The sequence below is a fragment of the Callospermophilus lateralis genome, chromosome 10 (genome assembly GCF_048772815.1).
Source record: "Callospermophilus lateralis isolate mCalLat2 chromosome 10, mCalLat2.hap1, whole genome shotgun sequence".
NCBI lineage: Eukaryota > Metazoa > Chordata > Mammalia > Rodentia > Sciuridae > Callospermophilus > Callospermophilus lateralis.
In genome coordinates this window covers 103,495,833-103,513,416 of record NC_135314.1, presented here as the reverse complement: position 1 = coordinate 103,513,416, position 17,584 = coordinate 103,495,833, and positions in this window count along the sequence as shown.

The window sequence follows — 17,584 nt, the reverse complement described above, 5'->3', positions numbered from 1 at the left end:
AATTCTACCAAGAAGTAAAAAAGGAAGGAACAAATCTCAACTCATTTTACAGGATCAATAGTACCCTGATACCAAAGCCAGACAAAGATATCACAGGGAAAAACTAAGACAAATACCCCTATGAGGATAGATTCAATATTTTTTTTTTAAAGAGAGAAAGCAGGGGGCGGGGAGAATTTCAATATTTATTTATTTTTTTAGTTCTCGACAGACACAACATCTTTATTTTATTTTTATGTGGTGCTGAGGATTGAACCCAGCGCCTCGTGCATGCCAGGCAAGTGTGCTATCGCTTAAGCCACATCCCCAGCCCCAAGATTCAAATATTCTTAAAACAAAACAAAACACCTAATAACCCAAAGTCAGCATCATATGAAAAAGATTATATATCATTGCCACTGGGATTAATCCCAGAAATGCAAGAAAGATTAAACATAAAAATGGAGTGTAGCTTGGCATGGAGGTGCACACCTATAGTTCCAGTGATTCTGGAGGCTGAGACAGGAGGATTGCAAGTTCGAAGCCAGCCTCAGCAACTTATTCAGATCCTTAATAACTTAATGAGACCCTGATTCAACTAAAAATAGAAAGGACAGGGAATAAAACTCAGTGGTAAAGCAAGGTTAAATCCCTAGTATACCACCCCCACCAAAAAAAAAAAAAAAAAAGTCATATCAGGGATATTCTGACACATTATCACCAAACTCGGAACTGGGGATGGCAAAGATTGACTCCAACATCATGCAAGTTCTCACTTCGGTGGGCACATGCTCTTGCAATGAATGCAAGATACGTGTCAGATCACATCTCATCTGATCATTGCAGGAAATGACAATATTGGTAATCACATCCTGACCTCATAACTCAGGCTGGGTTGGAAGAGTTTGAAAACAGAAATAAGACTGCCACACAACAGAATTGAAGGTGGCTAGTAGTTTACACTGAAATCTGGAACAATTTTCCTAAGCTAAGAATGTTTTTTAGCAGTTAACTACTATGTATAGAAAGGTTTTATATCATAATGCACATTCTTATCACATACTATGTAGTTAGTTTATAGAGTGACTCCCTCACCAGTTTCATGAACATAGTATCTTCATGTCTTAGACCTGGTCAGTCATGCTATTAATTATTAAACACTAAAACTTGGAATAATGCCAATTATGTAGAACACCATATTAATAGTAATGGAAAAACTCAACATGATCATTTGAAGCAGAAAAAGCATTTGACAAAAATTTAATACCTTTCCATAATTAAACACACATGCGTTCACAAACACAAAAAAAAAAAAAAGAAAGAAAAAGAAACTTCCTCAACCTGATGAAGGATATTAATGAAAAATCTAACATTGTATTATTAAGAATTACAGCCACAGAAATTAGGCAAGAAAAAAATTAAAATATCCAATTGAGAAAGAAAGAGGAAAAACTATTTGCAGATGGTAAGATCTTGCATATAGCAAATCCTAAGCTGCTTTTGGCAGTGAACTCCTGTTAAAACCTTGGAGGCTGTGTGGGAGGCTGAGACAGGAGAACCACAAGTTGGAGGCCAGTCTGATCAATTTAGTGAGAACATGTCTGAAAATAAAAAAGGGCTGAAGATGTAGCTTAGTAGTAGGATGCTTGCCTACCATGCCTAAGGTCCTGAGTTGATTGGATTTGATCCCTAGTACCACACATGACATCTCTCTCTCTCTCTCTCTCTCTCTCTCTCTCTCTCTCTCACACACACACACACACACACACAATCTTAAAGAATACACACATGTGCATACACACAATTAGAACCAATAATAAATAAGTTCCCTTTCTATTTGGTATTATTCTGGCTGGTGAGTTTTCTCTCCTCTCACCTCCAGCCCTTTCCAGAAAGCCAGCCAGGTCAGTTGCTGTGATTATTATTGTTGCCACATTTTAAAAATTATATATAGACACAATATCTTTATTTTGTTTATTTATTTTTATGTGATGCTGAGGGTCAAACCCAGTGTCTCACAGGTGTGAGGTAAGTGCTCTGCCACTGAGCCACAACCCCAGCCCACTGTTGCCACATTTTAAAGATGAGAGAAACGCTGAGTTTTGCCCAAGGTCAAAGGGCCAGACAGTGTTGATTCCTGAGCTTGGGTCTCCAGAGAGCAATGCTCTTCCCTTCCAGGAGGCATTGGTCCCATCCCCTCAGAAATTGCCCACACCCCCAGGAAACCGGCTTCCCTGAACATAGAAGAGATGGCAGGGCAGCTATAAAAAGCAACAAAAAATATATTTATAAGGATTAAATAGTCATGGGGTGCATGGCACTCCCAACAGGGGAGTGAGTGAGGATTCAGGCCCAAAATGGGGGTCTTGTATCCTAGAATCCCTGGGTGGTATGGGGCCTCCTGCTGCAGCACTGGGCTCATGGGAAGATAAACACAGAGTCAGCATTTGGGGGCTCTCCCTAACCTCCACCCGACAGCTCAGTGTCAAGTTCCTGAGCCCCTGGAGGCAGGAAAAAGGAGAGGGCTGGCACTACAAGTTACTACAAGGGCCCTTGGGGGAGATTGTGGGTTACCCACCCCACTGCACCCCTAATGCTTCACTCTGCATGTTTTAAAAGGGACTTCAAGTAAAAGTTTCCAATTAAAAAATAATCTCCTTTAAAATATTATAAGCTATTGAGCTAGTCTCAGTCCTCATTAACAGCTGAGGAAACTGAGGCCCAGGAAGATAAGGGACTGGCCCAAGGCCAACCAGCTAGTTAGCAGTGCAGTCTTTTCTGGTTGTCTATCCAGGGACACCTGGGTGTGCTCTGAAGCCCAGTGACCTGGACCCTGCACCTTCCATGTTCATAATCCTGCTCCTTAAGCTCCAAGTGCTTTAGCTTCAGTGTCAACCCCACCTCAGGGGCTTCCCCAACACATGTGCAATCCACAGACACCCCTCTCCCAATGCACAACCACTACTCTCACCTCCTAGATAGCAGCAGCCTCGCCATTCCTTGGGAGGGCCTGCCCAAACGAGTTAAAATGCATTGTAAAAAAGTTGGGCCCAGGGAGGTCTGTGGGATGACGTGCTAGGTAGTGTCTTAGTGTCCGCAGGGCCTCCATTGGACCCCACTCAGTCCCCTCCTCCCTCTGGACACAGCTAAGCCAGGGCTTAACCCAGGCCTGAAGTAATACTCCAAGGCCAGGGAAGCTCGAGAGTCACCCAGGGCATTCTTTCTTCCTGGAGTGAGTGACATGGAAGAGTGACCTCCTTTGACCCACTTGTGAGCAGCTCTCCCCAGACAGGGCTGACACTGCACCCAGCCCTCCTGCTTTCTCAGGGCTCCCTCATCACCTGTATCTCCCTTTGCAGCATCATTTCTCTGTCTCCATTGGCCACAACTGTCCTCCCACCATGTCCTTCCAGATACCTTATAAGCTCTTCCTTGGGCTGCACAACTGCTCCAAAGACAGTGTTGCCACCCCATTCCCACTTCACTTTCCCACCTCTCTTATTTTCCTATATAAGTGACCTCATTGAATTTTACTATCTGGAAGAGCAGTGGCAGCGGGAATGCCCTATCATATTTGCTTAGTCAAAACTCATATGGCCCAGGAAATTGTGGGTTGAAGGCCTTCAGTACACAAAGCAGTAAAGGTCAAGCTCAAAATCAAGACCTCCCCCTGGACACTGGCTTCTCCTCTTCCTTATTCCACTTTATCCTTCCCTACACTCCATCCACCTATCTCACTCCCCCTATCTGTATCCCAAGACCAGATTGTCTCACCCTACTTCATGAGCTTTATTTAGCAAATATTCTGTCATAATGGGAAGTGGCCCAGAGCAGCACCTCTGTCCACCCCCAACTCTCCAATGGCCCACACATGAAGAATTTGATCTTTGACACTATTCTTCACTAGAAGAAACTAGGATTCCACATCAAGACAGCTCTAGAATATCCCACCATGTCCGAAAACCAACAGAAACCATTGTGCTCTATGAGGTTCTGCCTCCTTTAAGGTGTTCACAGCACTTAAGAAACTAATATCTAGCCAGGTGCAGTGGAACATGCCTGTAATTCCAGTGACTTGGGAGACTGAGGCAGAAGGATTGCATCAAGGCCAGCCTCGTCAACTTAGCAAGGCTCTCAGAAATGTAGTGAAACCCTATTTCAAAACAAAATATAACAAGAATTGGGGATAGAACTTCAGTGGTGATGCACCCCTGGGTTCAATCCTTAGTACCAGAAAAAATAAATTAATGGCAGAGCATTAAAAAAAAATTGCAGAACTTTTAAATTTGGGGAAAGAATTTTTAATTAGGTATTTATAAAGTATAGAAAATATTGCCTATACATCAGGTGTATAAAATCTTTAAAGGAATGATAAATAATAAATTTCTAAGAACTGAGCAGTAAATTTGAATACCTTCCTCTCCCCACGTGGAACCCTGTTAGACATGAATAAGTCCAGCAGCTCTGAAGCCACACAGACATGCTTTTCTCACTGGTTTCACTCCTGGGGCTCCTGCTCCAATTCTGTGTCTCAAAACCTTCATACTCCCCAGGACCAAAATCAATTGGCATCTTCTTCTTGCCCCATCTTCTGCCCAACTTCCTGCTACCTCTCCCCTTCTTCTCTCCTTATGCTAGGGAGATCAGGGTATCAGGAATTTCTCTGTTCCTTTCTCTCTTTTCTTCTATCCCCAAAGGTTGATTCTTTTTTTGTTGTTGTTGTTTCACTCATTTATTTAGATTTCTTTTCTTTGTGTGCTGGGGAATTGATGAATCCAGGGCCTTGTGTATGGTAAGCACACACTCTACCCGTCAGATACACCCCCACCCAGAAATATTTCATGGCATCAAAAAAGCCTCAGTCAAGCTGGACACAGTGGTGAACACCTGAGATCCAAGGGACTTGGGAGATTGAGGTAGGAGGTGAGAAACTGACGTGACTCAATTTTTGAGAAACCAGCCTCTACATCAGAGCAAAGCCTGTCCAAGGAAGGGGGCGTGACCCTTGTCCTTGGAAAAACCCACAGAGCACTCCTAGGCACATACCCACCCTGCTGAGTTGTTTATCTGCAAATAACAGGAGAGATCTGTGGCGCTAGGTGTCCCTGACTCAGTTAGGCTAGGTGAGGACCCATAGCAAACCCCTAGCAACCACCAATCAGCATGAGACAGGGAAAATACCTGTGATGCCATATGACCCCCAGTAGTTTATGGTGGTTGATAACATGTTGGGAAACCATGTAGTTTAGCATGTACACCCCTTGTGGCCTAAACCAATCAGTTAAATGGAATCCCCCTCTTGTACTAACCAAGCACCCCTACCCAACTTGTTCCCGCCAGTGAATGTGCTAATCAATGTTAAGAGCTGTTGTTTGATTTTCCCGCAGTGTGAAATGATTTGCTGTGTGATGTTGTGACACACAGAGTATCCCCCCAAAACCTATAAAATCTCACTGAACAAAGGACTGGGACTCACTCCCTGGGACCGCTGCATTGGAAACGGTTGTGAGTCCAAGCTCCAGCTTGCAATAAAGACTCTTGTGTGATTGCATCGGATTCGGCTCCTGGAGGTCTATTGGGGTCCCATGAATCTGGCATTACAGAGGAAGGCAAGTTTAAGACCAGCCTTAGCAACTTAGTGAGACCCTGTTTCAAAATATAAAAATGGAAGGGATTGGAGATGTAGCTCAGTGTTAAAGTGCCCCTGGGTTCAATTCCCAGTAGTAAAAAGATGAAGTCCTATCATTGCACTGGACGGTTGAACGCATACTACAATGAAAATGGCCAGCCTACTTTCCCAGGGTAGTAAGGCCAGGAGCAATGCAAGGCCCTAAGCATCATGGGGAGAGGCTAGGGTAGTGCAGAGAGAGGGTATCATGGGAAAAGAGTATGCAACCCAGCCCACAGCACCCAGGTACATGCAAAAGAAAAACCAAGAGAATTAAGTGCTAAAACATGCAAGAGGGCTATTTCAGCTACTTCCAATTTCAGAGGCTGTGTGCAGTCCAGAAAGAGTAGTCTGAAGAATGCCTGCTGGCTTTGGCCATTGATGAGAACATCATCATGACACCAAGGGGCTGGAGTTGGCTGATGTGGGCCAGGAAGTGAAGGGTGGAGCTAGTGAGCATGGTTAACTCTTTCATGGAATAAGGCACAGAGAGTACATCAGGTGGAATGGAGGCCTGGGACATTAAGGTTGGGACTTGTTTGGCTTTAAGATGAGGCACAAACGTGTGTAAATGACTATGAGAAGGAATGGTAATAATAGTACAGAAGCACATAGGCATTTTCTGGTACCAGCCACTGTTCTCTGTGTCTTTTGTGAATTAACCCACACTTTCTTCTTTTACCAATAAGGAATTGAGTGACCAGGTGCTGGTATATTGTACAGCTGTAATTTGGACAGAGTCCTTGCCACCAACCACCAAGCAAGTAACTCCAGGAGGAGTTGCAGTCAAGGAATGGGGTAGGAAGGGAATGAAAGTTGGAGCATGTAATCAGTGCCTAAAGTGGGTGCTGCCAAGTAATGCAAAGAAGCCCTGTCTGGTGAATCCCAGAGGGTAGGCCACATTTAAGTCCCTTGAGACTGGGGATCCTGGACTTGGAGGGCCTCATTCTAAGCAGAGGAGGAAGGGCAATGGCCTATGGCCTAATCTGGGGCCGGAAGAACCACAGGATGGAGGAAGGGAAAAGGTTGCCAGGCAAACTCAATGATGGAGTGAAGTTGGAGAGAGGAGAAGACAGGCAGACCACAGGGCTGAGGAATAAGGGCCAAGCACAGGAGTCACAGGTGGGAGGGAACCACATATGGCAATGGTGGGGTGGTGACTAAAAGGATGGGAGGTGATAAGCAGAGAGGCTTCTCTGTCTGTTCAGCTGTCTCAGAGTCTGCTGCCCACCAGTCTTCCTGAAAGAGCCTGTAGTCAAGTGATTATCATACTAAAGGAATCCCAGGGCAAAGAGGCCCAATCTTAGCATTCCTATTCAACACTAAACAGAACAAGAAATAAAGACACACAGTTTGGAAAGAAAGTAATGAATCTGTTTTTCACAAAGGACATAATTTTCCATGTAACAATGAACAACAACACTCAGTGGTAAGCGCCCCTGGTTCAAACCCTAGTATTGGAGAAACAGCAACACTAAGAACTTCTGCTTCTTTACAAGATGCTATGAAGAAAATGAGGTAACAAGCCACAGATTGAAAAAAAAAAAAAAGATTTGAAAAACGTAGATCTGAATCCACTATAGAAAACTCTTAAAACTCAGTAAGGAAACAACCCATTTTTTTTTTTTAATGGGCAAAAGATTGGAGCAAACACTTTTCCAAAGACATACCAATGGCCCAAAAGACAATGCTCAACATCATTATTCATTAGAAAAACATAACCTGGAATCTTAATGAGATACCACTACTCATTTATTAGACAGGCTACAATGAAAACATGAAACAAACTAACAGATGACAGTTTCAAATGTTCATGAGGATGTGGAGCAACTGGAATTCTCATGCATTGCTGGTAGAAATTAGGAATGGTACAATGCTTTTGTAAGACAAATTTGGCAATTTTCTATAAAGTTCCACACATGGTTACCTTATGATTCAGCAATGCTACCCCTGAGAATTTACCCAACAGAAATGAAAGCTTATGTTTCACATGCCTGTACACCAACATTTGTAGCAGCTTTATTTATAATTGTAAAAAACTGGCTGGGCTCAGTGGCCCATGCCTGAATATCAGTGGCTTGGGATGCCAAGGCTGGAGGATTACAAGTTCAAAGCTAGCCTTAGCAACTTAGCGAGGCCCTAAGCAACTTAATGAGACCCTGACTCAAAAAGAAAAAAATAAATAAAAATTTTTAAAGAAAAAAAAAAAGAGAGAGAGAGAGATGGGGGGTGGTGGTGGCTGGGAATATGCCGCAGTCTAGCTGCAGCAAAATAATGGGGGGGGGGGAGTGAGGAGGAACTTGTGTAGATTGATACAGCAGGAGTGGGAGCCATTTATTGTAGGACAGGAGCGGTATATATACATTCCACACAGCTTATCTTAATTAACATAAACTAGATACAGCAGTATCTAGTTTATATACCAATAAGGCATCTCCACTCTTAATGGCTCGCTGGTGTTACTTTACAAACCACTTCCTCTGGCAAAATGCCAGGCGCCATCCTGACTTGTTTACAGACTCTAACATTCCATCCTGACTTGTTTACAGACTCTAACAGGAATGTAGCTCAGTGGTTAAGCAGCCCTGGGTTCAATCCCTGGTACAAACAAAACAAAAACCCTGCCCCCCCCAAAAAAAAATAGATACAATGAACAATCCTTCAATAAACTACTGATAGGAACAACACATGGATGCATCTCAAATGCATTGTATTAAATGAATGAAGACAGATTAAAAAGGCAAAGACTCCATTTATATGTGATTCTGGAAAAAGAAAAACCAGAAGGACATAGGGAGAGAAATTGACAACAAAAGGTAATGAAAGAAACTGCTCCAACCTCAATCATGGTGGAGAGTGCAGGATGGTATTCATTTGTCAAAATCTTTAATTGTAGTCTAAAAAGGGTGAATTTTACTGTGTGTAAATTATTCCTCAGGAAACAACTTAAAAAAAAAATTCTACCATAGACCCAGGTTTTTACTTCATCCAACCTAAATTCCATGCTTGGCTTTCTGGGCCTTTTCAATCTTGACCCCCACTGGGTCACCTTCATTGCCCATGCCACCTTGTGCTTGAATTAGAGCCGTATCCTCATCATTCACTTAACATACTACTTTTGGATTCTCTCACAGACAATGCCCTCCTGTCCTCTGCCTCTCCACAATTATACCTAGGACAGGTAGCGGGGCATGTCCTACTCTACAATACGGCCTTGCCAAACTCTGTTTCTTCCAGTCCACGACACCACTCAGGACCAAACCCTTCTCACAGTGTTCCTGGCTGTTTACCGGTGTCATTCTGATCTCAGGTTGCTTATCAACACAAGGGCAGGATGTACTTACTCACCTCTATACCCTTCTCTCAAATAACACGCAGCCCAGCACACAGTAGGCTCTGGAAGCAAAGCACCCAGGAGGGAGAATGATCAGCGAGCTCCAGGGGGAGGAGAGATCTGAGCTGCACGTTAAAAGATGGGTCTGGAAGGACTAATGCACCATCAGGGCCAAGGTCAGTGGAGAAAGCCCAGAAAGTGCCGGGTGGCAGAGGTGCAAGTTGCCTCCGACAACCGGGTATCCCAGTGCCCCATTTCCCTGGTCCTCATAGGGGCGCGAGGTGGTGCTCATTGCTACAGCCTGGATCAGCAGCCCCAAGATGAGAGGCAGCAAGGTACTGGTGGCGGGGACAGCCACCATGAAGCTGTGCGCCCGCTAAGAAACCAAGCTGCTGGACAGTTCCTCAGGGGCGCGGCAGCCCCCCTCCCCAACTTGGCCCTCCCTGCGCCTGCCCCATGTGGCCCCACCCACTTACTCTTCCTCCCTGAACTGGACTGTTGATCCAGTACACCCAAGAGAAACCTCGCTCCACCACGCTTTCCTCCTGCCTGTCCGTTTTCTACCTTCATTGCCCCTCTCTATGGTCCCCCTAGATTCTCAACTAGACAGTGCATCCGACCCCACCTATCTCCCTGACCCCGCTCATCTTCAACATGTCCTTGACAGGTCCTCCCAATGGGACTTTTCCCTCTAGCCCCACCCCCATCAGTCTGGCCCTTGGTTACCCCACCCCTTGGCCCTCCATCCCTCTGTCCCCACAACCCCTGCTGTTCCCAGTGTGGGCCCTTGGGACTATGTGACTATGCCGTGACTTTGTCCAAGGAGAATGTGATCTCGTTGTTGTACAGGCAAGGGGACAGGAGCAGCAGCAGGAAGAGCTGGATGTCACAATGCCCCACGCACTTGTTCACCCGTCTACAGTGGTGGTCAAACTCCTAGCAGAGAGGACAAGCCTGGAGAGTCTATCTGGCCTCCATACCCCCCAAATGCTTAGGCCTTCCACAACACTGCCCTCTAGGCCACCTGCTCTTGGCCCTACAAACGGGTTCCATCTCAGGGAGAACCTGGCACTTCCACTGTTAGAACACAATTAGGACTCCATAATTCATTAGGTCACCGTGTCATGAATGAGGTCTTTAGAGACAAGACCTGCCTAGTGTTATTTGGAAGAGGATATAGAATAACTCTGGGTCTCTATTTTCTCAGATACTGGATAAGGATGGAAAGAACTCCCTGGCCCAGCCAGCCTTTTGCACTTGGAAACCTGTGCAGTGTGTATACATGAGAGAAGAGCACTCATAACCCAGGAAACACTCCAAATTGGACACCCAGATGAAGATAGGCAAAGATCCCCAGAACGGGGCAGCAGCTGGACTAAGAGTTTGGGTATCTAGTATCAGCAAGTCAGGAGTGGGACAGGCGCTGCCTTTCCTCCCCCTGATTCTGCCCTTTGCATGTCAACACCTGTGCAAACAGGGTGAGCCTCTCAGGTCAGGTGCAGAGAGGCAATAGCAGGTTTAAGTGACCAAGAGAGGCTGGGAGCCACTTTTGACAGTCTGGGAAGATGGTCTCATACCCACCCCTGGCCCACATATGCTGTGAGGTTCCTGGTCTTGACCAGATGGTAATGGGTTAGTGAGTAGACAGGGAGGAGGAGTACTCACCTCCACATATGTGTTACAACATTCACAGTGGACGGTCCTGGGTGGGTGGGTCGTGGAAGGAGCAATGGGGGCACTAGGGCATTTGAAAGACCCTTTTTATATCTAGGCCATTTAAGCTGCCTCAGAGTCCAGCTCAAAGGAGCCTGGCATGGGAAGAGGTTTGGGCAATGTCAGGAGGCCTTCCATCATGTGGCTGCTCAGGGAAGCCCCGTAGCATCACTGGGCAACAGGAAGCGTGGGGAAGAGGTAGGCAGGGGAATCCTAATCCCTGTAGAGCAAGCTAACAACTCCAGTGGGCTGGCAAAGAGAAGGGAGCTCCAGCTACAAGAGCTCTCTATAGAGCTTCTGTCTTTGGAAAAGTGATCAGTAAAATAAATAAGAATAAAGGTATATGATGCCAACTGAAGGGAAAAAAAAAAGAAAAAAAGAAAAGCGATCAGTGCTTGAAGTCATGTGAAATGGGAAGGAGGAAGAGTGAACTGTGTGGTTTGGTAGAGACTGCTGGCCTCTGCTGCCAGCCTGCCTAGTCCTCCCTTCTAAAGCCACCAGAAAACCTCCATGATTCTGTTTATTCATAGCTCAGTAGCTTGGGAAATGAAGTATCAGGGTCTAAGTAATGATGACATGGAGAGAAGGGATCCTGAGCCATAGGTGCAGTTAGCACTTCAGTAATCACCTTGTAGGCATCAGCCCTTGGGGTGCCACCTCCTTCTCCCAAGGTCTGAGGCCTTACCTCACTGCAAGATGTCAGAGTCAGAAAATTTTAGGGAAACCAGGCTGCAGAAGGTGACCACTAACAGAAGGTCAGTAATGAGGGCAAGGCCCCACTCCCCATTCAGGACAAGCCTCTGCAACTGAAACCAGAGGCAGACTAAGTTCTAGCCTGGGCAACCCAGAGCTCTTCATAAGGTCTGGCTCCTCTGAGGTAGGACTCACAGACCTTAGGGACAGATCAAAATATCCAGGCTAGAGACAGACCACGGAGACTCTACCAAACGTCACCGGCATTACCAGCTACCTGCAGTTCCCTAAATGCATCAGGCACTCTAGACCTCTGTGCTTCTAACTATATGTGCTCTTCTTCCTCCTAACCCTCTCCCTCTACTTCTCTATGTCTGGACTATCACTGTTTATTTTCCCTTCTATCTCTTTATAAGAAACCTGACAGCTTGCATGGAGACTCATGGAAAAGCAAAGAAGACACCACTGACGTTCAGCAGCAGCACCACATTGAATGTGGCAAAGAGACTTGGGATAAATCAAGCATTTCCAACCATACATTGGGTTGGGGGCTTAAGTCATTGGAGAACTCCATGGCTAGGCCTCCAGTCCTCAGCAAAATGAAGCCACCAGTGACCTCTTCTGGGTTGCCACCCAGTGCTGTGACAACAGCAGAGAAGAAAGGAAGTATCAAGTGTGACATCACAGAGGTTCCAGAATGATGGCTCTGGCTGCTTCCAGTGACTTCGGAGAGCAACCTTTCTTCACCCTCACATACACACATGTTGTAGACTGGGACATCTTGCTCTAAAGATGTGGGCTTTGTTGGAGCATGTGATGAGGTGGGTGTGGTTTTCCCCCCAAAGGTTCATAGGCTGGACCTTGGTTCTCATTGTGGTAGTGTTGAGGTGGTAGAACCTGTAAGAGGTTGAGCCTAGTGTGAGGTAAACCGGTCACTGGAGATGATGCCCTTGGAAGGGCGTAGTGTGCTTCTCATGGGCCCCCAATATTCCTGTGAGAGCCAGTTTTAACAAAGAACAAGACTCACTCCTCCTCAGGTTTCTGGTCCTGCAATCTCTACCCCTTGCATGTCCTCCCACTGAAGCCAGATTTAAAGATAGATAGTCAGTGTAATTAGGAAAATCGGGTCTAATATCGAGTAAGACCGAAAATGAAGGCCATGTTGAGAATGAAGTCTGGGAAAAGCAGAACAACTCTTGGAATGTTAATGTCCCCAAGGCCCAGAGCCCATCCCCAAGAAATGTTAATGAAACAGCTCCCAGCAAACTTAAAGATGCTAACCCAAAAGTCCTTCCTGCCCAGATTACTTCTTTGACCCACCTGTGCCCCACCCTTTGGGCCTTGCCACCTACATTCCATCACTGAAAGATAACAGAACAAAGGACAGGAATGGGGGGAAACTAGATGAAGACCTTAGCTATAAAAAGGGGAATACATTCGCCCTTCCATGGATTCCACCTCTTGGGTCCCCTTCTTCCTCTGGGAGAAGTCTTTTCTGCTGTCCTTTAATAAAGCTTCTACTTTCCACTCTGACCTTGTCTCCGAGTGCTTCTCTGGTGTTATTCTTCAACATTGGGGAAGCAAGTACTCTTCACTGGTAAACAACGGTAACACCACCATGATCAAAAGTCAGTCACAGAGGCTGCCAAATCTTGGACTCTGAGCTAAATAAATGTCATCTCTTTATAAAATACTCATTTTTCTGTATTTTATTAGAGCAGCAAGAAGTAGGCTAAATAAAATGCCAATACAGAGTCTCTGGGGAGATGGCATGGGGATAAGTTGGCTGATTCTTATCACCCTTTCAGGCCTAGTGCTACTTGAATCAGATTATGCTCTTTGCTTATTCTATGTCCATTTCTTCCTTTTTGTTCTAACAGAGTTCCAGTTTGGAGAAGGGCATAGCAATCTACCCAATTAAATAACTTCCCAGGTTCCCTGATTTCAAGGGACACAAGTCTGGTTAAAGAGATGTGTGCAAGTGTCTATTGAGGTTTTCTGGAAAAGTTTTGTATTTTTAATGACAGAAAAGATGATGCAGCTAGCAGAGCTCTGTTCCCCTTCTTTCTGTCTTGAAGATAGACCCGCAGGTTGGGGTGCCACCTGGGAAACTTGAGGCAACAACTCATGGTACCCAGACACTACTTGTGACATCATTGAATCACAACGATCCCTCAACTTCTTCCCCCTGAGCTGCATATTATGGGAAAATAATTTGGTTTCTCTTACACTTACATGTGTCTTTTATAGGCCACTGAGCACCTAAAACCCTTTGTGTTTGGCAGATTCTTGCCATCATAAGTCTTGGTGAGAGGCAGAAATAATTTTCCCATCCCAATTGGAGGTGAAAAATGGCCAAGTACTTGTGACTTCTCTCACAATGATTACAGAGGCCTGTGAAACAGGTGACATCAGTTTCACTCTAGAACTATTACCACCCACTGACTGAGAAGTCTGTGCTGAGATGTGCAAAGCCCATATGTAGCCGCCACCCCCCCTTTTTTGGACTGGGGATTGAACCCAGGAACAGTGAGCTATATCCCATCCCTTTTATTTTGGGACAGGATCTTACTAAGTTGATGAGGCTGGCTTTGAATTTATGATCTTCCTTCCTCAGCCTCCCAAACCACTGGGATTACAGGTTGTGACACCAGGCCTGACCAAGGAAATAAATTGATTATAAGTAGATCAGGGCTGATGGCTTTGAGACCATGGAAAAAAAGGACCAAGTAGATAATGAATGATTGGGTCAGGAAGATTCAAAAGGAAATAAAATGCTAATACCTCCAGAGTACTTCCCCTTCCTCCAACATTTTGCCCTGTTAACCTGCTTCTAAGGAATTGTTCCTCCATCAAGGAGTTGTTAATGTGTACCCCCTGTGTGGCTCCCTTCCTGCCTTTACGGGCAGATATGAAAAATAGGGAGAGGCCCCAGAATGGCTCTCTTTCTGCCTTTTGGCCATGGAGGAAGGGCACATGAGAAGAAAGGAAACCTGAAATCTTTAAAAGGTGTATGACTCCCCTACTCCCTCAGACACCAGCTCTGGACCCCCTCCTCTCCAGAGTGTAACAATGGTCCATTTTATGCTTTGAATATAACCCTTGCTGCTCTGCTAAATAAATGTCAAGGTTTAAAAAATCAACTGATTTTTAAAATGGATATGTTTATTTCTCTTCCTGTCTCCGTGTTCCTCCCTAATCTCTCCCCCTCCCTAATCTCAGGGAAAAGGGGATTACCTTTCATCTCCATTTTAGGCAAATTTATCTGTCTTTGAGAACACATCCACCATAGGAACAATGTAATTCAGACTTTGGGATGGTACCAAAAAAATCTCAGAAGTGACTATCTCCCAAATTAACAAGTGAACTATAATTTCAACAGAGAACTCATGGAATGTAGCCTCTGAATCTCCTCTTTTAAAGCCCTGTTCCTGCTGATGGGCAACATCACAGCATTTGGGATAGGAGTCCCCTGTGTTTCTCCTGCAACAAATTTGGCATCCCAAATAGGACCTGAGAGTAGCCCTCACTCCAGATTTTTTTGGGCAGGCCTGGCTCTCCAAGGAACCCCACTTCCATACTGAGGATTCAAGGTGCTGGTGAAGTTGTTGGGAGCCAACTGCAGGACAGTTAGGAGATAGGTGGGTTTGCCCTTGGGTTGAACCATAGGAGAGTTATTCCTGTGAGTAAAGGGAGAGATTGGGGGCTATTCCAGCAGCTGCTGAAACTTCTTTTGCTTTGAGGAGCTCCTGCCTTCTATCCCTGAATGTTACTGGTTTCTCCATCATGGTGCACTTTGACAAAAAGGAAACTGAACTCAGTAAAGATGCAACACCCTTGGCAGTTCAGTAAGCTCCTCTGGTGTGCACGCTGAGACCCTTGATTCCCCCTTGGTTCCCTTTGTTTGGTTCTCTTTTTTGGGGACATTCTAAACTATTGGTGTAGAATTCATGGTTAAATGGGAGTTGGTAGAGTGGAGCAAAGACTTAGGAAGTAGAACAGAGACCTGTGCCTAAAGAAAAAGAAAAAGTAGTCCCAAATCTTCACCATGTTGGCTCAGGACCTGACTTCCTTAATAAGACTCCTAAAGTGCAAGAAGTAAAATCAAGAATCAATAAATGGGATGGATTCAAAAAAAAGCTTCTTCTCAGCAAAGAATGCCATCAATAATATGAAGAATAGAATGGGAGAAAATCTTTACCACATACACTCAAATAGAGCACTAATCTCCAGGATATATAAAGATCTCAAAAAACCTAACACCAGCCAGGCATGGTGGCACACACCTGTAATTCCAGCAGCTCAAGATCACAAGTTCAAAGCCAGCCTCAGTAAGGATGAGACACTAAGCAACTCAGTGAGACCCTATCTTTAAATAAAATACAAAAAATAGGGCTGGGATGTGGCTCAGTGGTCAAGTGTCCCTAAGTTTAATCCCAAGTATCATTAAAAAAAAACAAAAACAAAACCTTAACACACACACACACACACACACACACACACACACCCCAAATAACCCAATCAATAAATGGGATAGGGAACTAAATAGAACTTCACAGAAGAAGAAATACAATAGATCAATAAATACACATAAAAATGTTCAACATCTCTATCAATTAGAAAAATACACATCAAAACCATTCCAAGATTTTATCTCACTGCAGTCAGAATGGCAATTATCGAGAACACAAGTAACAATAAATGTTGGTGAGGATGTGGGGAAAAAGATACACTCATATATTGCTGGTGGAACTGTAAATTTAGACAACCATTCTGGAAAGCAGTATGGAAATTCCTCCAAAAACTTGGAATACAATTACCATTTGGCCCAGCTAGCCCACTCCTTGGTTTATACCCAAAGGACTTAAAATCAGCATACTACAGTGACATAGCCACATCAATTTTTATAGCAGCTCAATTCACCATAGCTAAACTATCAAGCCAACCTAGATGCCTCTCAATAGATGAAAGGATAAAGAAAATGTAGTATATGTACACACAATGGAATATTACTCATCCTTAAAGAAGAATGAAATTATGGCATTTGAATGTAAATGGATGGAGCTGGAGGATATCATGCTAAGTGAAATAAGCCAATCTTCCAAAAGGAAGGCTAAATGTTTTCTCTTATGTAGATGCTGATCCATAATGGGGTGGAGGGACTGGGGAAGAATGGAGGAACTTTGGATTGGGCAGAGGGGAGTGAGGGGAGGGGAGGAGTAAGGAAGTGGGAAGTATGGTGAAATGTGATGGACATTATTTTTTTTTTTTATTGGTTGTTCAAAACATTACAAAGCTCATGACATAACATCTTTCATTATTATCCTACATATATGTATGATTGCACAACTGGTGTGTACAGCCAGCCAAATGAGAAGTTGTGCTCCATTTGTGCACAATGTGCCAAAATATGCATTCTGCTGTCATGTATAACTAATATGAACCAAAAGAAGAAGAAGAAGAAGAGGAGGAGGAGAAGGAGGAGGAGGAGGAGGAGGAGGAGGAGGAGGAGGAGGAGGAGAAAGGGAAGAAAGAAAAATGAAAGTTGGGAATTTGGGATTTTTCTCCTATCTGGTCTGTACGTTTTAAAGGTTACTATCCATCAGCTATGGTTTGGGAATTCCCTCTGATTGCCTGTGTCTTTGTTTTGCTTGTAACTGTTACTGCCCCTTTTAAGACATGGGCCAAGGTGCATAGGTCTTATCAGTAGTCTCTTTAGCAGAGAGATCTTGGCTGCCTGAGCCACCCATATGTATAAGCCTGTCTATGAGAAAGAGGTTTTACTGTAACACAATCTGGCCTTTGAATGTCTTTTTTTCCCTGTACTATTATACAATCTTAACATTGAAATTGGTCTGTCAGGGGTAAAGCATATGAAAGAGACCCTGTACGTACACAGGTTTATTCCAACATTTGATAAGGGGCTTAAACCATCAAGAACTAATTTAAAGGTGCCAAAAATCACTGCCTCTGGTGTGCAAGGATAGCTGGACACCAGAAGAAAGGGTTAATAAAAGATTTAGATCTTTTAAATCAGTGCTGCCCCAGGCAGCCACAGATCATTTCACTGTGGGTCAAGGACACTAGCCTTAAACTGGTGTGTGTGTGGGGGGGGGGGGGGAATCCCAGAAAAGCTTCCTGGGCTATAGAAAAATCTCCACAGCGAAACTGGCCTTTGTCCTGCCTTTCAGCTCTTT